Genomic DNA, 22625 nt, shown 5'->3' with positions numbered 1-22625 from the left:
GAGTTTGTTTAACTTTGAGAAAATATCCGCCAAGTATGTGAGCTTGAGGATGAATTCTTCGTCCGGTAGAGATTCAAGATATTCATTTTTTCCTTCCAGGTAAACTGTAACTTCATTGCATAATTCCACTAATCTTATCAGTACTTTCCCTCTGGATAACCAACGTACCTCTGTATGCAGAAGAAGAGATTTATGGAGACAACAATTAATATAATTGTTAATATAATTAATATAATTAATATTATAACAATTAATATAATTAATATAATTTACAATTTTCACAGCGGTATTTAATACTGTTTTTAAATCATCAGGCAATGGTTTTGAAACCAGTGCTTCTCTGTGAAGGCTACAGTGTGTCCACGAAGCATTGGGACTTCGTTCAAGAACCCTCGTGACCACACTGCTATTTTTGTCGCACATAGCTCGAGCTCTGTCAGTACATATGCCAACACAGTTCTTCCATTCCAAACCTTTTTCTTTTGTATAAGAATCAATTTCTTTGAAAATTTCCTCGGCCGTTCCACGAATAATTGGTTTGCAGAACAAGATACCTTCATGCGTGTTGTTTTGCCATATATAACGCACGAAAACAAGTAACTGAGATAGGCTTTGCACATCAGTAGACTCATCCAGTTGTAGTGTAAAATATTTACTACCAACTACTCTATGGATTAACTTATCCTCTGCCCATTCGGACATCTTGTCAATTCTTCGTGCAACAGTATTATTGGAAAGTGGTATACGTTCGATTTCCTTTACTTCTTTTTCTCCAAATAACACGAATAATGGGTTTGCAGAACAAGATACCTTCATGCGTGTTGTTTTGCCATATATAACGCACGAAAACAAGTAACTGAGATAGGCTTTGCACATCAGTAGACTCATCCAGTTGTAGTGTAAAATATTTACTACCAACTACTCTATGGATTAACTCATCCTCTGCCCATTCGGACATCTCGTCAATTCTTCGTGCAACAGTATTATTGGAAAGTGGTATACGTTCGATTTCCTTTACTTCTTTTTCTCCAAATATCACTCCAACCGCATCTTTAATCGATGGCAACACTAAATTCTCACCAATGGTATGAGGTTTACCTGCTCTGGCGATTCTTAAGCTAATAAGATATGAGGCATAAGTAGCATTTTCATTAATATTTATGAAATGTGAAACAATATTCTTTGAAGATTTCATATCCAATAACTTTCTTTGAAAAAAATCCACTGGCTTATTTTTTAAATGGGAATGTTTTGTTTCTATATGACGTGTCAACTTACTTGGACGCATACTTTCGTTCGCCAATATTTCGCAGCAAATAACGCATTGAGGGTGTGGATCCACCATATCTTGATTCCACATGAATCCTAGTTTCAGGTATTCGACATCATATTTTCTCACAACTTTTCGAAGTTTTGTTTCATGTGAACTCGTAGAGGGAGCTAGTAGGTCAGGCTCAGTGTCACTTTTGTCATCCGAAATAACGTCTTCTATTTTTTCATCGCTCTGTACACAATCCGCCGCTGGCGGCGTACTTTTTGCTATCCGTTTCAACCACTTGTCCATTATTTAGTTTTAAGAAGATAATAAACACACAACATGCGATGACGAACACTACAGTGACTCGGGCTCACGAGTCGCCTTGGGCCGCCCCGCCCTCGCTCCGCGCCCACGACAAACGATCACACTCCGCGCCTCGCCGCGAGAAATTAAATTATTAGTAACCGTTCGGCTGCCGGCCGAACGACACAGCCCGGCCGACATGTTGCGACTGTCGCCCTATCAGTTTCAGGGCCCACCAGCTTTCCCTCTAGTGTGCGCTTGTGCACAATTGCGCACAGAATATTACCTCTTGGCGCACATGATTGCTTCAGGAGCGCAGAGATGATTCCTCTCTGATGGCCTGCTCAGCTGGCGCCCTCTGAACGGTAAGGATGTGGCAGGATGGCACTGAAGCAGGCTTGGCCTACACCGCTGAGGGCCCAGGGTGAAGGATGGCACCGGATGGTGCTGGGGCAGGCCTGGCCTGTGACACTGAGGCCCCAGGATGAAGCATGGAGCAGGATGGCGCTGGGACAGAATTGGCCTGCAATGCTGAGGGCCCGAGGATGAAGGATGGTTCTGGGGTAGGCTTGGCCTGTGACGCTGAGGGCCCGGAGTGAAGGATGGCGCCGGGGCAGGCCTCACCCACGATGTTGAGAGTGCAGGGATGAAGGATGGCACAGGGGCAGGCCTGGCCTGCAACAATGAGGGCCTGGGGATGAAGGATTGTGTAGGATGGCTCTGGATCAGGCCTCACCCACGATGTTGAGGGCCTGGGAATGAAGGATGGCACCGGGGCAAGCTTGGCCAGTGACAATGAGGGCCCGGGGATGGAGGATGGCTCAGGATGGTGCCAGGGCATGCCTGGCCTGTGACAATGAGGGCCTGTGGATGAAGGATGGAGCAGGATGGTGCTGGGGCAGGCTTGGCCTGCGACAATGAGGTCATAGGGATGAAGGATGATACTGGATGGCACTGAGACAGGCCTCACCCATGACGTTGAGGGCCTGGGAATGAAGGATGGCGCAGGAGGCGCAGGATAGCGCTGGGGCAGGCCTGGCCTGCAACAATGAGGGCCTGGGGATGAAGGATTGTGTAGGATGGCTCTGGATCAGGCCTCACCCACGATGTTGAGGGCCCGGGAATGAAGGATGGCGCAGGATAGCGCTGGGGCAGGCCTGGCCTGCGACAGTGAGGGCCCGGGAATGAAGGATGGCGCAGGATAGCAGTGGGGTAGGCTTGTCCTGTGACACTGAGGGCTTGTTGGTGAAGGATGTGAAATTCCTAGAGATTTAGGTCATGGAACCTGGAGAAGGCAGACTTTGGGGAGGGGAGGTACCTTGGCAGGGTACAGTACAATAGAGATCACCCCCAAAGCAACTATTTTCTCCAGGGGAAGTGATCTCTGTTGCCTGTAGATCAGTTGTAATTCAGGGAGATCTCCAGCCACCACCAGGAGAATGGCAAGCCTACTCCCCTTCTGCACATGTAGAAGAAATTCTTCCTCTGCCACCTTTGAGTTTGAGCATCAGGGCATTTCTCTGAGCAATCTCTGTCTCCTTTTTTGCCAGCATAAAGCTGACACCTTTTGTTTAAATGTAAGTAAAATGCACCTTCAGTGGCTTGTTGCAAGCACAAAACTAGCTCTCCATCTCTTTCTCATTCTCCCTCCTTTCCTTTCTTCTTCATAACAGGAAATCTCAGGATCTGCCTCACCAACAAACACCTCTGAATTTGGCTTGAGGAGGGTTGAACTGTAAGTTTAGCATTCGGAGAGAAGGAAGGCATGTGAAATTCTAAACAGACCCACTCTGCCTTGTGTCTCCTTCAGTGGCAATGGTGGATGGAGGGGGCTGGGGTGGGGGGAATAATCCCACGTGAGCAAGGCAAGGGACCAAGGATAGCTTGGCTTCAAAACCCAGAAGTTGCATCATCCTTGGGCCCTTTGCTGTGGATCTTGGCTCCCTTCCCCTTTCCTTCTTGCTCCAATAAAGTTTGGATCCTATTCAGAGGCAGTATCTCTCTTCTCTTTGACTTGCCCATATCCCCTGTTCCTTGACTCTGCTGCCAGGGAAGACATTTGTCCTGTATTTTATAATCTGGTTCTTTCACCCGCTTCTTTTTCAGTCCTGTTTGGCTTGGTACATTTTTCACATGAGTAGCTTTCCTCCCAGACTCCCCTCTGCTCCATAGTAAAGTGTCCAGTAGCACCTTTAAGACTAACCAACTTTATTGTAGCATAAGCTTTCGAGAGCCACAGCTCTCTTCATCAGATGCATCTGACGAAGAGAGCTGTGGCTCTCAAAAGCTTATGCTACAATAAAGTTGGTTAGTCTTAAAGGTGCTACTGGACTCTACTATTTTGCTACTACAGATTAACACGGCTAACTCCTCTGGACCCTCTGCTCCAGCCTCCTTTGGCTCAATATCAATAAAATACCAGTGTTTTCAAGTTCTGGAAAACAGAGAAAGGAAGAAGAGAGAAGTTAAATTGAAAGTCTCTGTAATGAAATGTGACTTATGTTTACAGGTATAATGTATAAAACATTCTTTAAAAACATGCTTAAAATACAGTTTAAAAATTAATTCTCAGATATTTATCAGGTTGTGGTTATAAGCTTCTACAAACTGGTTTATGTGGTAGCCAAATGTTTGTGTGTTTGTAGATTGCAGTTTTTTTTCTAAAAAGGCGCTCTCAAAAATTTTATGTGAGTCAGCTCACAAAATAAATTTTTATGCAAGTTTCAGCTCACAAAATACATTTTTGGCTCACAGCACTGCACATCTTAGAGGGAACATTGGGGCCCACCCAATATCTGCTCGCGACCCACCACGTGGGCCACGACCCATACTTTGGGAAACAGCGCAGTATTCTTTTAGCTTCGTTCTTTCTTTTTTGTAAGTGGATAACTTGCATTGCTGCTATATGCCAATAAATGCTAACTTGAACTTGAACCCAGAAGTGACTGCAGGTAGGACTCCAGAAATCTCTGGAATTTTCTGGCGATTCTCATCTCTGAAAGTGATGTCATCATGCCCACAAACTCTGCCCAGCCACCAAGCCCCAAGCCTCAACTGTCCCACTGTTGTCTGAATCCTAAAAAAAACAGGTGAATGAGATTGGATCTGACAGGGTAGAATGGGTGGAGCTCCAGGAATGGTAGCCATCAGAACTGAAAAGATCTGAACCAGAGGGGAGCTGGAACCAGTGGGATCGGAACCGACAAAAGGCCTGAAACCCACAGGATCAGAACCGATTGGAAGCCCTGGAATGGTGGAAACACAGGAGCAAATTGTAACCGATTTATGAAGTCCAGTTATTTACCGGAGCCGGCATTGGAACCATTGGTGGGAGGCAGTATTGTGAAACTCTTTCCAGCAATTCCTAGAGCTACTGCTGTCATTGCTGGGTTTTCCCTGGAAGTCACATCATCGTGCTTTGGATGCCAGTGAATTTTTAAAAAATTTCCCCGTCACTGCTACAAGCTTGGGGCAGGAGTTCCCCTGCCCTGACAGGCCTTAGTAGGCTAGCCTTGGTGATGCAGGGAAAGTTGGAGAGTTTTCCTTGTTAGCCAATCCACATGTAGTAGATAGCCAATGACAGTGTATTCTCAAGCCTTGATGTGCTCACTATAAAGGTAATGCTTTTTTTTCTGGGGAAAGAGATGGTGGAACTCAGTTGCCAGCACCTGGGGTATCTCCTGGCAGGAGGTGGTGACCCTGTCGCTCCTGAAACCATGTGATGATGTCACTTCCTGGAAGTGACATCAACGCAGTAGGGCACATCCCTTCCCAGTTCCCCCCTCCCAGCTGAAGTCCAAGGAAGCCCCAAAAGAGCGCTTTAAACTTCAGCTGGGAGGGGGGATTCCCCAGCTGAAGCACAGGAAAGCCGGAAATGCTTCAAACCCCGGCTTCAGCTTTCAGGCAGGGACTGTCAGCTGTGCAAGAAGTTTGTCGGTGTGCTCCGGATCTTTACAGAGCACACCGAAGAGGGTTAATAAGCCCTCCAGAGGAACTGATCCTTGTCTGGAGATTGGTGACCAGACATGTGATTAACTTCAAGAGCTGCCAGATCTCTGTTCCACCACGTACCAGCTGAAAAAAAGCCCGGTGCAAAACTATGGTTTATTACAGCAAGGGCTCATGTAAGTGTTCAGTTCACAATCATTTGACACAACAAGTACTAGTTTCATCACCTCCACTCTTCTCTCCATTTCAACACCGAACTGCAGAAGCTACCTGCACACTGCATATATTTGCAAACTTTTGTGAACAGACTCTAAATTAGACTCGGGGCCAAGCTACACATGACGAATGACACTTGAATGGCAAGTGGATTGAGTGGAGGGCAAGTGAACAGGGAGAAATACACTTGGTGTTCAAGTGTCATTTGTCATGTATAGCTTGGCCCTCAGAGCCAAGCTATAAGTGACACCTGACACAGGTTGGACACTTGTCAGCTTCCCTCAAGTTTTGATGAGAAATGTAGGCATCCTCAGCTTGCAGCTGTAATGGAGAGCCAAGCTGTAAAACCAGGACGCCTACATTTCCCATCAAAACTTGAGGTAAGCTGACAAGTGTCCAACCTGTGTCAGGCGTCACTTGTAGCTTGGCTCTGAGGCATAGCTGCAATTTGCTTTTTAAAAAAAATTGGGGAGAGGATCTCCCTGCATCTTCTAGCATCTCTTGCCATTTAACTCTGTATCACTCATGTTGTTCATGGTTTTTCAACTGTATGCCCAGAGAATTTCTTCTGCAATTTCAGTTTCGACACAGCTACTAGCTTGAGAACACAGCAATCTCAGTTCTCATATATGCCTGCAGACAGACTGGCATTTCACTTTACATTTTAATGCACTTTCAACATTAGTTGGCTTGAGCCAGTCAAAGTCCCTGTTGAGACTTGTTGAAATAGGAAGAAGCCATAAATGTACTGCCTCCAAACAATTTTTATTTACTAGAAGATATTTTTCTCTTGGAAAAATGTGCTTTTCTTGAATTGTACACATCCATTGATGTAATCTTCCCACTTTGTTGATGAAAGCACATTATATTTGTATTTAAATGGCAGTAATTGCTCCAACACTTCAGTTATTCAGGATAAAAGAGTTGCATCCAGAAAGTACTGGATACATCAATTAAAGTCTAGTGGATGCCAAACCAGGTTGTAAAAGCAAAACTACATGGAATCTAGGCATCACTTTGAGAGTTGTTTTGTTAATACACAAGTTAAGGCAGAAAGTTCAATTGAAATCTTTGCCCAATAAAACAGATTTTTTCAGCAGTGAAAACTGTTGGCTAGTGAAGGAAAGAGGCTGGAAATGTCTCAGCTGACAAAGAAACAGCTACTGTCTGAGCAGGAAGGCAACAGGGTAAGTACCTTCTCTTAATTCTGTGCAACAGTATGGGTGAACCACCTACTAGGTGCAGAGGAGTTAGCCGTGTTAGTCTGTAGTAGCAAAATCAAAAAGAGTCCAGTAGCACCTTTAAGACTAACCAACTTTATTGTAGCATAAGCTTTCGAGAATCAAGTTCTCTTCGTCAGATGCATGGAGGGCAAGAAGAAACTGGTCAGATATATAAGTGGAGAGGGGAGGGCAGAGTAGATGCAAACAGTAGCTTCTGATATGGAGATCAGTTTGTTTCTGTTAAGGAAGTCAGTTACTTCTGATAATGAGATAACCATTCATAGTGCCCTACTAGGGTACATCTAAATTCAGCTCTTATTGCAGGGGTACAGACGATGAAGCTATGTGCCTGTGAATTTAACTTCCCCCTATCCCAAGCCCTAGTCTGCACTTCAACCACGTTGTCCTCAGATGTGAACAGCAACTGAAGTTCTCTTGAAGTCTCTCATCTTGGTTACTGCAGTGTGTTATACATTGGCTTATCTCTGAGAGTCTCTTTGCACAAGACATCTCACACGGGAACACTCAAGTGACTTAGGGCCAAGCTACAAGTGATGAATGACACTTGAACGGCAAGTGAACAGACTCACGTGTATTCCTCCCTGCTCACTTGTGCTCCACTTGATCACCTAGTGGAGCGCAAGTGAACAGGGAGGATTACACGTGAGTCTGTTCACTTGCCGTTCAAGTGTCATTCGTCACTTGTAGCTTGGCTCTCAGGGTCAAACCACATGAGACAAAATACACTCGAATTACACTTGAATTACACTCAAATACACTCAAATTACAAAATACACTTGAATTACCCGTGTAATTCAAGTGCATTTTGTCTCGTGTGGTGAGACCCTTACTTTCTGTGTGGTCTTATATTCAAGTGCACTCTGTCTCTCTAATGGTGCACGTGTATCCACAATGGGAGAACAAATGTAAGATCTTTCATTTGAGCATCCCTGTGTAAGATGTCTTGTGTAGACAGACTCCTAAAGGGCTTCAGATGGCAGTGAGTTTAGGATTAGTCACTGGGTCTTACTGAGGCAACCATATTCCTCCATTATTTCTCTTTAATCTCTCTTTGTACTACCGTCTGTTCCATATTCTTCTTTTGATTTGTTTCTAGCATGTTCAATGACAGCTGTTTATTGCCATTCTTTTACATCGTTCTAGATATATAAACTGCCTTGAGGACAATGGTGCTGGAAATTGAAGTATATGGGAATGAGTCCATGGCTCAAGCATCTCTTCCTCAGTTCAAAATATAGTACTGCCTATTAAGAGCCAGTGTGGTGTAGTGGTTAAGAGCAGCAGGACTCTAATCTGGAGAACCGTGTTTGATTCCCCACTCCTCCGCTTGAAGCCAGCTGGGTGACCTTGGGTCAGTCACAGCTCTCTCAGAGCTCTCTCAGCCCCACCCACCTCACAGGGTGATTGTTGTGGGGATAACAATGACATACTTTGTAAACCAAATTACACAAACACGAGGGGTAACAAGCTTCAATTGATACAACAACAAGAGCAGAAAAAAGCACGCCCCAGACGGAAGAAATTACAAACACCCAATGATGAAAAGTATAATAACAATATTTCATCAGAGTTGTACGTAACTATACAAAAATATTTAATATATCCTAAGGACACACAGAGTCAGAATGATGTACATATATATCAACAGAGTCCAAAGGAAACCAAAGCAGTATTGCTGAGAAAATAGTCCGTCCAATTGTAGTCAATAGACTTCCCAAGTACGTGCAATAAGATGGAATACACTATATATCCAGGGGCAACCACCCAGAAAACCGCTGAGGGTTAACTTGAGCTGCTGCGAGAGGAAGGCAAGGCAACCGCTGAAGGTTAAACTTAAGCTGCTGCGAAGGCAAGGCAACGAGCGTCAGCCGGCCAAAAATTCTTTTTTCTCTCGTTTCAGTCTCTGACACACACGGATATGACTTGTTGGAAAATGAATTGTTCATATGACTTTGTAATATATGGTGGCCTGAAGAAGGACCCTCAGGTCTGAAACGAGAGAAAAAAGAATTTTTGGCCGGCTGACGCTCGTTGCCTTGCCTTCGCAGCAGCTTAAGTTTAACCTTCAGCGGTTGCCTTGCCTTCCTCTCGCAGCAGCTCAAGTTAACCCTCAGCGGTTTTCTGGGTGGTTGCCCCTGGATATATAGTGTATTCCATCTTATTGCACGTACTTGGGAAGTCTATTGACTACAATTGGACGGACTATTTTCTCAGCAATACTGCTTTGGTTTCCTTTGGACTCTGTTGATATATATGTACATCATTCTGACTCTGTGTGTCCTTAGGATATATTAAATATTTTTGTATAGTTACGTACAACTCTGATGAAATATTGTTATTATACTTTTCATCATTGGGTGTTTGTAATTTCTTCCGTCTGGGGCGTGCTTTTTTCTGCTCTTGTTGTTATACTTTGTAAACAGCTTTGAGTGAGCATTAAGTTGTCTTGAAGGGTGGTATATAAATTGAATGTTGGTATTGTTGTTGTTGTTATTGTTATAGTTGTTTTTATTAACAAGTAAGTAGCCCTTCAAGCCTCATTCCCATTGAAATGCCTGCACGAACACTTCAGACAGCAGAAAGGTGCTCATACAATGGGATGACCCTTCATGGAAAAAATCTCTGTACGTATAAAAAATTAGCACGGTGTGGGGAAGGCGTGGCTTAGAGCTGTACCACCTGATACACTGCATTATTATGTCATAGGGAGGAGCATTCCATCCCGTGAATCGCCATCAGCAGTCAGACGTGATGAAGTCCAGAGACAAGCTTAACACCGAAGTGAATGCCAGGCTTATGTAGCAGCTGGATCTGCTTGCAACTAAATGCAGTGTGGTCATCATCATCATCATCAACAACAACAATAATAATAATAGCCCCGTGGTGCAGAGTGGTAAGCTGCAGTACTGCAGTCCATGCTCTGCTCACGACCTGAGTTCGATCCTGGCGGAAGCCGGGTTCACATAGCCGGCTCAAGGTTGACGCAGCCTTCCATCCTTCCAAGGTCGATAAAATGAGTATCCAGTTTCCTGGGGGTAAAGTGTAGATGACTGGGGAAGGCAATGGCAAACCACCCCGTAACAAAAACTCTGCCAAAAAAAATTGTGATGTGACGTCCCCCCATGGGTCAGTAATGACTCGGTGCTTGCACAGGGGTCTACCTTTTTTACCTAACAACAACAACAACAATAATAAATTTTGCAACTTATATGGAAAAACTGCAGCTTTCTGACATAACACCTAGAGAATTTCAAAAGACGGCATTACTTGGAACAGTGTATATATTGCATCAATACCTGGCTGATACTTGGGTCTCTGGCAGAAACTTGTATCAGCTCAGCAAGGCCAATCAATGATAACATGTGATCTTTATTTATTATGGCTTGTGTTGTGTGTAATTTGAATGATGATGATGATGATGATGATTTGATTTGTAGTTCACTCTCTTCACAAGCAGATTCAGAGTGGATAACATCCACTTAAAACACAATACAACATAGACAATTAAAACTGGTATCATTAAGCCAGTTGCGGTTGCAATTACACAAGTCTCCCTGAGCAACACATATTGCACAATCCTGCATGTAATCATTTGGGTCCACAGGGGCGGATGGCAAACAAAAAATAAAAACAAAAATACGAAGAGGTTCCAACCACAAATGCAGTATATAAAGAGTCGATGACCACACGTGTAGGATGGTACAAAAAATTAAGACTAGTGAAAATCTCAGTGAAAGTGTATTATAAGGACTATGATATACTCAAAACCCGATGTTTCATTGTAATAACCTCGTTGGGTCCACCAAACAAGTGTAGTATAAAGAATCAGTCTCAGCATTTTCTAGAGGATGCTGAGACTGATTTATTTACTTGATGGTGCTATAAAATGTTCTTTATACTACACTTGTCTGGTGGACCAAGTCTTCGCCCCTGACGAGGTTATTGCAATGAAACATCAGGTATCTTGCCAGCCCTGTATGTTGGGTGACACGGGTACGTCTCTTGGCGTTCCACAGCCATTGGCACCACCTAAAAATAATGCAATAAGGAAAATTAATATATTGGGCATGAAAATGAACATATGATACTTACCTTGCCTTTGAGATTTTGTGGGAACTTACCTGTTGGATGCTTTCCCACCCACAGTTTTGCACAGCACCAGTTGTATAATGTACTTACCCGCTGGACGTCTTCCTAGTCAGTGCTGATTATTGTATTTATCTAAGTTTGAGTTTATGATTGAAAAAGGTTTTGAGTATATCATACTCCTTATAATACACTTTCACTGAGATTTTCATTAGTCTTGATTTTTTGTGCCATCCTACATGTGTGGTCACCCACTCTTTATATGCTACAAACAAAAAATAAAAGCAGAAGCCAGGGGGAGGTACTATCACCTATCTTTTCAAGTATCTGTAAAGCTGATCAGGACGCATTATGAATTCGCCAGCAGGCAGATGAGCCTGCCGTTGAGCCTCTTATTGCGCAAGGAGAATCGGGAAGAGGTTCTGTCGAAGATTGCCACATTATTACTACTGCCAGCGGCATGTACTGTTACTTATTTCCTACATTCTAATTGTAGGCCCTTAAAGGCATTGGGTTGGATCCAAAGAAACCAAGGAGTTTCTGTTACACAACCGGGAACTCCCAGCTCCCTCCCCCCAAACTCCTCGTCCGGACAGCCTTTAGAATGGATTGTGATTTGGGATGGAGCGCGAGGGCTGCAGTGTGGGGGAGGGGGGATTGGTGGGTGCCCATCAGTGGGGAACAGAAGCACCTTCCCCTGGTAGCCACCCTTTCACCTCTGAAGGCAGAAGCACTTGGAGCAGAGCTTCTGAAGAAGATTGCCATGGAGAGGATCCAATGACAGAAGGTGGCCTTCAGACACTTTTCAGTACAAGCCAGACGGTGACGTGCACGTTCTGACAACTCAAGGTAGATCAGGAACACGTGTGTGCCTATGAAGTTGGGAATGAGTTCATTGTTAGGGGTTTTCCCAAGGAGCCCTGCAATATGCTTTTATGTCTAGCTAGAGATACTGAGGACACTTGCAAAACTACGTTTTCCAGAGTTCCTTGTGGGAAGGCAGGGCACCCAAAGCATTCAGAAACCAAATTTAACTTTGCACCAAAGATAGTACACTCTCCCAATTTCACAACTGAGAATGTTATACTGGGGAAACAGGGTTGCACTTACCTGTAACTGTTGTTCATTGAGTGGTCTTCTGTGCAGGTACTCATTGGGACTGCACATACACAGGCCAGCCACAGAGAAGATTTCCAGAGCTTTCTAGAAGACAAGGAGCACTCCTCCTCTTTGGGGGCTTTCCCACCACAACCATTACATGACCAGGAGGAGGGGTGCCATTCCCTCAGTTCTCTCCATGCCACTTCCAGAGACCCCCCAGAAACTGGAGAGTTCACAGTGGGGCAGGAGGGAGGGACGTGTGCCTGCACAGAAGAACATTAGATGAACAACTGTCCGTAAGTGCAACCTTGTTTTCATCTTCATGGCTTCTGTGCAGTCCCACATTGGGAGAGCACTGAAGGAGGTGAGTGTGTAGCTCTCAAAGTAAGAGACTGTGGAGGACCACCTTCCCAACAGATGCTGAACGTCTCGTTGGCATTCACCCAGAGGCGTTTCTAAAGGAGCAGGGAGCGCTCTAAAAGTGCCCTGCCAAAATGCAAGCAGGGATGCAGCAAGGAATAAACGACACTCTAGTGAGGAGAGCTATACAAGGTAAAGGATGTTGAACAGTCATGCACTCCAGAAAGTATTCAAGATGAGGAGCCATATTAGTCTGCCTGGAGCAGTAGAAAAGAGCGAGAGTCTGAAGAAGTGAGCAGTGGCTCACGGACTCTCGTACCCTACCACCAATTTTGTTAGTCTTATAGGTGCTACTGGACTCTTGCTCTTTTCTACTGCTCAAGGGAGTGTGATAGCCTTTACCAACTCACAAAGAAAGGGTTGTGTGAGGATACGGCCAGGTCTCCCTAGGATCCTATGACTAATGCAACGAATGCGGTGCTTTCCATGGTCATAGCTCCAGAGGAGTTAGCCGTGTTAGTCGGTAGTAGCAACATAGTAAAGAGTCCAGTAGTAGCACCTTTAAGACTAACCAACTTTATTGTAGCATAAGCTTTTGAGAACCACAGCATCTGAAGAGAGCTGTGATTCTTGAAAACTTATGCTACAGTAAAGTTGGTTAGTCTTAAAGGTGCTAATACTGGACTCTTTACTATTTTAATACAATGGATACTCTTGTGAGACATGAGGACAGAAAACCAGCCCTTGGTAGGGAATTGTGGCCAGGGCACTGGACACATTAACATTGTGAAACACTATGAACTGGGGGACATAGGACAGAACCCACAACGTCCTCATTCCAAAGGTGGAAGTGCTGTACACAAAAAAGGAAGCACCAGGGAGGTGCAAACGTTTAACAAGGCGTTACACTCCTACTTTGAATGTCATTGGAGATCCTATAAGAAAGAAAAGTTTAGGCTGTTTGAACCCCAAACATATTCAATAGCTACAAGAAGCAGGGTCCAAGTCCTACTATAGCCTCAGTAGAGACTCTTACCCATTTAGAGGTGCAAGATGTGGTAGTCAAGGAGCAGCAGTTGCCACTCAGAAAAAAACTGAAACTACTGTTATAGTACAGGAAAAGGAGCTGACCAACACTGCCAAAGTCATCACTGGGAAAGAAAACGTAGCAGATCCACACCAGAATAGCATGATAGGGCCAAAGAGAAGATGGATAGTCTGCACCATCAATGAACCTTGTGCTGCTAGCTGAACTACCTGCCAGCAAAACCAGCCAGAGGATAAAACATAAAAACAGATTGCCTTGCCAGTGGGCATTCCCCAATGATGTGGGTGCCTGGCAGAAAAGGAGCAAACAAAAGGGCAGGCCATGGACCCTCACAGCACTTCAAAAGGCCCAATAGCTCATGTCTCCAATCACAGTACCTAGGAGTTGGTGCCAGTTAGTTGAGGAAATCATAAATGCAACGCATTGCAGTGACATGGAGTAAAACAAAGACAAAGAAAAGTAAGGTATGTCTATGAGGTAGTATGACAAAGTCATTTTGCAGCAGACCAGGAGCTACCTGGAGACACACCCTCAGGGCCTCCAAACTGCAGGGGCTGCCCTTGAGATGGCACTAAGTCTCAGAGTCCCAGCATCGCAAGAGTGGTCTAGGAAGAAGAGAGCACTGAAAGCTCAAGAAAGATGCACATTTGCTCTGTCTAAGAAAGAAGAAAATAAATTTGGGTATCCCTTTAAGTGTGAAACTTAAACTGAAGACAAATTCTGAAAAGGTGATGAAGTCAGGTATATAAGAACACAACTGAGAAAGTGAAAACACTGAACAGTCTTAGTAAAATGTGGATCGACTAAGACTGAAAAGGCAAAGGTAACTCTTTTTCAGTAGGACAAAAGGGGAGGGGGGTTGCCCTAGAACGAGTTGGTAACCAACCATCAACAAAGCAGAGATAAAAACCATATTGCAGTCTCAAGTGGGATACCCTAATCGACAGACATTTTATAAATATCCAAGGTGTTGGAATTCTGCCACTAGCATTCTGCTTCCCCAACAGCAGGGAAGGCAGAGAGATGTATAATAAGGTCCTTTCCGCATGGTCATTTGACAGCATTTCTGCTTCCATTCTGCTTCCCATATTCTCCAGAGTTCCACACATGCAAGTGAGTCATTGGATGCAGAAATGAATTTTGTCCATCTTTTCCCTGTTTCCCCCCTGCAGACATTCTGTGATTTTTTTTTTAGTACAAATAAGAGAGGCACCCCCAGTAAGAACCGCAAAGACCTTAGTGGGAAACTACTGGGGTATATCTGACAAACGCAATACAGAAAATATTGATAGAAATTTATATGCAATTCAAAAGTGCAAAGTGACTAATGCAGTAATAAATATTAACAAATATTTAAAAGATATTCCAAAAATCAGTCCACACTATTCTAGAAAGTAATACATGAAATACTTAGAGAGAAAACTATGATAACGGCCATGTAAATCGAAAAAAACTCAGTCCATTCCTGCTCTTGAGTTAAGGTTATTCATATGCTTTTCTTTCAGGTAGCTGTGCCAGAGAAAGATGCTCCAAAAGAAGACACTAGTTCAACAGGTAAGTGATCCACAAATATGTTGCTTCAAAAATGTAATCTGTTTTTATTTATATTGCAGGTGGAGCTGTGAAGATGGGAGAAGGACCCAGCCCAGTAAGTGGCTGGCTAATCAATAAACTTGTTTCATGTATTGCACTTCCTCAGGGGCCAATAAGTCGGTCCACGAAACAAATAGGAGTTCACAATATAAAGTAGACAAAACTCAAGTGCATTATTCTCTGCGTACCGCAAATTTGGCCGTATGGTGGAACAACTTTTTTGTACTGTTTAAGCAGACCCCATTCACAGGCAGCCCACAGAAACACTTGTGTGGGTCACAACATCCTTTTCCTTTAAAAAAAAATAATAATTAAGTGCAGCAACACTTAAGCGTTGCTTTTAATGTGGTCCTTGCGGCTCAGAGCAACCTGACAATTTGATAAGCATTGATTTGCTTCTGGTACCCACACACATCACGTCTTGAATGAAGATTTCATTTATTTGATTTCTTAAATGCTTTTAAAGTGCTAGGGTTTCTACCATCTCTATTTTGTGAGCAGTTACAAGATGGCAAATGGTGCAGCAGCAGACGGCTGCACAATTGATCACCCACACCCCACCCCATCCAATATCATGTGACTGGATGACCAATAGTGGAGAGTCATAGCTGGGCTCCAAAATCCTTTCATTCCCACTTCTCAGCACCATTTTCGGCAGAGATCAGAAGAGAAGGGTCCCTGATATGGTTGCTCCAAGGGCTGGTGGTGGCAGAGGGGTCTCTTGGCATGAGCAGGAGACACTGGATCTCCTGGAACTATTGGGAGAGGGAAAGGTACAGGAGGCATTGTCAGTATCCCACTGGAATAGTGACATCTTTGAGAAAATTGCAGAGCAGATGGTTGAAAGAGGGCACAGACAGATGGCATCAATGTGTTGCACCAAAAGTAAGGCCATGCAACGGGAGCACTGACTGTTGTTGCATACAATAGCCATTCTGGAACACTCCAGCATCATTCCCCTTCTACAGCCAGCTATATCGGATCCTGAGCAGAAATGCACATGTGAAGCTACATCGCTTAGTGAGAGGTCTTTCATTGCAGGTGGCGCTGGTAACCAACCCTCACCAGGAATACGCACGGGTGGGATCTGAAAGGTTATTCACACACTTGATGATAGGGCACTGAAAGCTCAAGAAAGATGCACATTTGCTCTGTCTAAGAAAGAAGAAAATAAATTTGGGTATCCCCAAATACTGAACTGAATATTTCAATTAATTAGAAGACAGGTGACCACTCCTGAGAGGACAGGTGGGAACGACCAGGGATCGTTTGAGCCCACAAAGCAACACATATGTGAAAAACAATTGTATGTAAGTAGTGGATATGGCAGCAGACCACTGAATTTTTATTTTCTCTTGTAGCGTAAATCATCACTGAGGACAGAAAAATGAATTTAAAGGATTCGACAGCAAGCCTGTTCCTCCCCATGGAGTATTGTCTGTCTAGACTGAAGAATTCAGTCTCAGTGTGAAGTCACAGTAACAGCTGCTATTTTAAAAGAAAACACTAAATCCTAGTGTGGACTAGGGCAGCCTCGTTCCAGATTAAAGGAACAGACTTGCCCCATAACTACAGTCATAGGCTGTGAAAGTCACAGATATCTGAAGGTGTAACCTGAATTCACAAAATTATCAAATAAATATTAGTCCTTAGAGAGTCACTGGACTTGCATTTGCCATTGGAGATGTTCAGTGATCTCAATTGTAACACTTTGGCCAATACCCTTTATGCCTTAGGGTGGGGTTAAAATATGTGTCATGCTCCCTTCAAGGGGGATAGTAAAAGAATCATAATGATCCATTAATTAGCAGCTTCAAGGAAAAATTGCAGCAGGGAAATTCTGCTTCCCACATAAGCCAACAGTTTATAGCATTCACACTCTACAGTCACTGAATTAGAGATAAAGTGCTATTTAATCTGCAGGCCATCCACAACAATAATGATGGAATAAAGTATAAATTTGCTAAAGGATTGCGGTAGGGACCCTGACAATAGTCAATTTAATGAAAGTTTGTGTGTTAAAGAATAAGGACTTCTTGTGGGGCATCCTGTCTGAGTAGAAACGTAAGACTTCCTTTAAAAAAATGGGTGTGGAGTTTATCTAAGCCCCACCTTTCAGCCCCAATGAGAACTCAAAGTGGATGCAACATTTTATACTTTTCCATTCCATCCACACAACAACCCTGCAAAACAGGCCAGGCTGAGGGAATGCAAAGGGCCCAAGGTCACAGGCAAGCCTTTTAGACAAAATGGCATTTGAATCTGGATTTCCCAGATCCTAGCCCAACGCTCTAACCACTATTTCTTGTTAGAAATGGTGTCATACAGGAATGATCCCAAAGACAGGATGAACAGAATTGCAATAACAACTCTCTCCTCGCAGTGGCAATTGTAATGCTGTGGAGTCTGTTTCATATTTTATGTTAGTCCCAGGATACTAGAATCTTACTTTTTCACTCATGACTGTGTAAACTGCCTGAAGGACTGCTAGGGAAGACCTGTGCTAGACATTATGTTGTTTTTGTTTCCGCAGCATAATTACTCTGTGCTGACTGCACATTCCTACATGACTGCTGAATCCTACAGCAATGAGACTAAGGACCATGGGAAGAGCCAGCAGCATTTCCTGGTAGGAAAAAGGGAATGTGGCCATACATGGAACAAACATTGGGCTTAGAGGTGCAGGTTTTTCATCTCTGTTAAAACAGAAGTAGCTGTGGAGCCCCAATCATTATATGAATGGTTCCAGGCTGCTATTTGTGTTCGCTCTAGCAGTAGAAAAGAGCAAGAGTCCAGTAGCACCTATAAGACTAACAACATTTGTGGTAGGGTATGAGCTTTTGTGAATCACAGTTGACTTCTTCAGATACAGAAGTGAGCTGCAACTCATGAAAGCTCATACCCTAGCACAAATTTTGTTAGTCTTGTGTTAGTTCTGTTAACCCTTGCTTCCAGGGACCTCACCTTGGACCCAAGGACAGCCTAGAAGGAGGAGGGACTCGTTGAGTCAGGCAGGCACATTTCCATAGGTACTGGGGAAAAGCCTCTCAGGCTCAGATCCTAGGCCTCTGCTATGTTACACCTCCAGGTATCTCCCCTCAGAGCCGACAGAGCGAAGGGAGTGGAGACGCTGTTATTTAGCCTGGCAGGCAGCCAAAGCCTTTAGAAAAAAAATTCCCAGTCTCAGAATGGAGACTTCTGTTAAGCTACATCTCAAGGTGTCTCCCCTTAGAGCTGACACAGCCAAGGAAGGGAGAGAATTTATTTAGGCAGGCATGGAAAAGACACTTGGAACTAAGGGCTCTATCAGGCCACATTTCTACGCTTCTCCCCTTGGAACTGAGGGGGGAAGGTGCCTTTAATCAGGTTGGAACACAGCCGCAGCCTTGAAGAGAGAGCTGTTGTGAGGAGGCTTTGATGAGCCACTCCTCTGGACTTAGTTGTTGGTACTCAAGGGTGCCAGGGAGGGAGCAGCTGCCTTTAAGCGGGCTGGCATTTTCAAGCTTCTTGAAGAGGCCTTTCTTGAGCCATAATAATGACAGGAAAGACACTTTACTTCTTTAAATGTAGGTTTTTTTCTTTACATCTTAAAAATAGCACCCCACTTTTGTACAATTTCTGACATCACCATTTCCAAAATGGAGGCAGTCAGTTATGATTCCATTTTAGTGGCGTCACGAAAAAGGAATCATAACTGCATGCCTCCGTTTTGGAAATGGTGACACCAGAAATTGTGTGAAAGAGCCACCAGGGTTCCATGAGTAGGTCGCTATTTTTAATATGTGGGGAAAGAGCGGATGATAGGAAAGAAAGAAATTTTTCTTCTTTAAATGAAGTTTTTTTCTTCATTGGAATGACAATTGATGGTTAAAAACTTTTAAAAGAAATAATTCTCCTCAGCCTCAAGGATGAGGTGAGGTAAAAGCAGAGAACAGCAATGGAGATCTCTATGGCAGCAAAAAGACAACTGAGGGAATAGCACCTCTCCTTGTGGTCATGTGATATTTTGGTGGGAAAATGGTATAATTCCAAGTGGTTGGAGACAAACTATTATAATTCCTATTCATAAAAAAGATGAGAGAGCAAATCCCACCAATCCAATTAGCCTTTTCATTAGGAAAACTTTATTCTTCCTTGTTATTTCTAAAGTTATTAGATTGGGTGGCTTCTGAAAAGATTCTAGGCCCTGAGCAAGCAGGCTTTGTTACTGGAAGGACTACAATAGACCATTGTTTAGTTTTATATTACTTAGCCAAGAAATATACATCAGCACCAAGAAGTAAACTATACATGCCTTTTATGGATCTCCACCCAGCCTTTGATGCAATTCCAAGAGATCATCTATGGGACAAACTAGGCAAATTGTTGATTGATCAAAGACTGCTATGTAGGGTTGCCAGTTCCAAGTTGGGAAATTCCTGGAGATCTGGGGGGCGAAACTGGGAGAAACCTGGAGAAAGTGGGGTTTGGGGAGGGAAAGGACCTTGGCATGTCATAATTCCATAGAGTCCACCCCCCAAAGTAGCCGTTTTCTCCAGGTGAACTGATCTCTGTGGCCTGGAGACCAGTTGTAATTCCAGGAGATCTCCAGCCACTACCTGGAGGCTGGCAACCCTACTGCTATGGTTAATAAAAAAGTTATATGATTCTCCTTCAGCTTGGGTTTGTTGTAGTTTTGAAGGCCTTTTGCCCAACTCTTCCTATTTACATAGATCAAGATGGGTAGACATATTAGCAGGGGTCATTTTGTAGAAAAAGAGCTGGAGGAACTCATTAGCATACCTCATTAGCATATGCCACGCCTCTTGACATCACCAGAAGTGTGTCATTAGCATAACTGATTTGCATATGCCACACCCCCTGACATCACCTATCCTGGCTGTTTTGGACCCAATCCTGGGCATTCAAAATGGCAAAAAGGGGCTGAAAATGGCCGAAAAGGGGCCCAAAATGGTCAGGATCAGGCCGCTGCTGAGTGGAAGAGTGATCCACCACCCATCAGAGGCCCGATTTGGGCCGTTTTGGCCCCAATCCAGGACAAAACGGGCCCATAATGGCCAAGAGTCTGGTGGGCGGGGCCACCTAACATGTGACCTCTTTGGGGAACTGCCGGAACTGCATTCCAGTGCGTTCCCCCTAGAAACGAGCCCTGCATATTAGTCTGTCTTTAGCAGAAGAAAGGAGCAAGAGGCCAGTAGTAGCACCTATAAGTGATGAAGAAATGAGCTGTGACTCACAAAAGCTCATACCCTACCACCAATGTTGTTAGTCTTATAGGTGCTACTGGGCTCTTTCCATTCATAAAAAGATGTTAGTTCGACAAGGATGCTTGTTAGCCCCATTATTGTTTAATTTGTATATAAATGACATGTCACAATTTTGGACAAACCCTAAATTTCACCCAACAATGTTAGCTGATACCCCAGTATCAGTGTTATTATGTGCAAATGACACACTTTTTCTATTTAGGTCTCCTGTGGGCTTTTGGCATTTGATGAAGGCCTTTTCAGAATATTGCAGTGCAGAAAAGTTGACAATAAACCATGGTGAAGGACATGTTATAAAAGACTAGTAACCACGCCTGTTTTTTTTTAAAAAAATTAACTCTAGAAATCAGGTGGATGCAGACCGCAGGAGCACTTCAGGGTTCATGGCGCTGCTCCAGCGGTGCTCCCGTTTGAAGCCAAACCAGGCTGGTTTGGGGCCAAAATCCGCATACTGCAGAGTGCAAGAATGCTGATGGGGCAGCGCGAAGGGCCCTAAAGTGCTCCTGCACTCCGCAGCAGGCCAAAGAGGCTGCTGCAGTGACAGAGAAGGGTGGCGTGGCCTCCCACCAGTGCGCTGGGCCTCCCTGCCCCCTCCTAAGCAAGCTGTACTGGCAACAACTCTTTATCCTCATGCAGGCCAGACAAGCCTGTGCAGGGATAAAAAGTGAGTCATCGCCAATACAACTTGCTTTTTATATAGTAGAATAACACAATATAACAGATTAATAAAACATTATGTACACTTTTACAGTCACACAGTGATTGTTTCAGCATGGTGTTCTTTTCTCTATTTTATAGGAATGAGCGCCGATGATGAGAACTGAAAGTCCTTGCCAAAATATGGCATGCTACGAACTGACAGCTAACATCAGGTCCAGTGGAATAGATGCTGGCCACACAAAATATCTCAAAGCAGATCTATCAGTCTTTGAAGCTCAGAGATCGAATGTACTGTAATATTCATGGCGTAACATTTTATAAGGCAGCTGAAGACCTCTGGGTTGAATCCAACTACCTGAGATGTGTCGGCTTGTAAATACTTCTTCTGTTCTTTTCCTCTGTGCTATTTGGAACAGCCCTCTGCTTTCATGCCTGCGTATATACAATTTGCAGATGGTATCACCACCACTGCAGGGCATTCTATCCCTGTTATTAGTTTATTTACTGCATTTATACCCTCTCTCTCCAATGGGGATCCAAAGTGGCTTACATAATTCTTGTCTCCAGTTTATCCATGAGGAAGGATAGGCTGAGAGTGTGTGACTGGGCCAAAGTTACCCAGCTAGTTTGTGTGGCAGAGTGGGGCTTTGAACCTAGGGCTCCCAGATCCTAACCCAACACACCAATCCCTACACCATACTGCCTCTATCTTTCTTTCCTTTTCTATACAACTATTAAAACGTATGGAAGCTCTTTTCCAGCCACCTGAGTCAAGGATTCTGTTCTGTGATGTTACCTTAGCACATCCACTCTGGGGTCTGCCGGGCTGCTGCAAGTGACACTGGCCTTGTGGGGCTTGCAACAGTGTAACTTCAGTTCTGCTGAAATTCTCTGGTTTCACGTTGGTTCTGTTGGGCTTTCTTGGTTCAACATGCATTGGGACCGGGCCCTTTGGCCAGTGGTTGCCCCTGTGTTTTTTGTTGAGGGATGAGGTTGCCTAAAAGCCAGGCTGGAACGTTTCCCCCCATAAAGAGCAATGGAGAGTTGTTAGGGCAGCTTGTTCAGGGGTCCATAAAACTAGACCCGAGTCCAACGTTTTGAAACTTATGGAGAATGTAGTGGACAGGAAGGAGTAGGTTCTCTGCAATTTTGGTGGGGTTTGCTTTAACCCACCGACCCACCCCAGTTCCCTGAATATTTCCCCCCTTAGGGACTCATGGAGGTAATGCATTCAGATTCTGGAATAAAACCTGGATCTGAGAGCCAAAACACACGTTAAGAAAAACCTAGGTTCAGCACGTGTTCTCTTACCTTAAGGTTTCCTGGGATCTGTAGGCGTCCTGGAAGCTTAAAGTTTAGCATTTACAGAGCAGCAAAAAGGGAAAGGGAAATACAGGCACCTGTATTTTAAGCTTTAAGCTTCCAGGACGCCTTTAAGCTTCCAGGACGCTTACAGATCCTTTAAGCTTCCAGGACTTTAAGCTTCCAGGACCCCTACAGATCTTTAAGCTTCCAGGACGCCTACTTTAAGCTTCCAGGAC

The 22625-nt window shown here is 44.1% G+C and overlaps 1 long non-coding RNA gene across 1 annotated transcript in view; it reads left to right on the top strand.

Annotated features, from left to right (window-relative positions):
* Nucleotides 1–21837, top strand: part of LOC129342786 (uncharacterized) — a 37657-nt gene extending 15820 nt beyond the window's left edge. Inside the window, exons 2-4 of the long non-coding RNA XR_008598256.1 lie at nucleotides 15070–15118; nucleotides 17691–17786; nucleotides 21223–21837. This is a non-coding gene — a long non-coding RNA (uncharacterized LOC129342786). The remainder of the gene's footprint in view (nucleotides 1–15069; nucleotides 15119–17690; nucleotides 17787–21222) is intronic.
* The last annotated feature ends 788 nt before the right edge of the window (nucleotides 21838–22625 follow it).

Source organism: Eublepharis macularius, chromosome 15 (assembly GCF_028583425.1).
Source record: "Eublepharis macularius isolate TG4126 chromosome 15, MPM_Emac_v1.0, whole genome shotgun sequence".
Taxonomy (NCBI): Eukaryota; Metazoa; Chordata; class Lepidosauria; order Squamata; family Eublepharidae; genus Eublepharis; species Eublepharis macularius.
The sequence above is the reverse complement of the archived record's forward strand: the minus strand, read 5'-3'. Positions and strand labels throughout refer to the sequence as shown.